This window comes from Fukomys damarensis, unplaced genomic scaffold (genome assembly GCF_012274545.1).
Source record: "Fukomys damarensis isolate Sample0158 unplaced genomic scaffold, DMR_v1.0_HiC HiC_scaffold_35, whole genome shotgun sequence".
In the NCBI taxonomy this organism is placed as follows: Eukaryota; Metazoa; Chordata; class Mammalia; order Rodentia; family Bathyergidae; genus Fukomys; species Fukomys damarensis.
Window position 1 is genome coordinate 46,281,188 of NW_022900947.1, and position 399 is coordinate 46,281,586.

Sequence of the window (399 nt, forward strand, 5' to 3'; positions counted from 1 at the left end):
ATGTGATCCCCTAGTATTTCCCTCTTGCCATCCAATGTAAAAATTTTCACAGCTTTCTGCTAAAATGAATATAAAAAAATCCTTTCCACGAGGGAGAAATTCAAGTAAGAAAGAAATGAGGAGAATATACAACCTTCTTAGCACTTTTTCATTGCTTGAAGCTTTTCTATAATTATATTCTGCACTGTGTTCATAAAGAAATGACAATACATTTGTTCATATATCTATACCATTGGGCTTTCTCTTGATGAATAAAGCGTGGACAAGTATCTGGATGGGTTGAAATTCCCAGGTTATAACCACTTGCACTCATTAATTATTTCTTGTATTGGACCAATTTTCATGAAGAAATAAACACAGTAGGTTATCTTATTGTATATCATATACATATATATATGT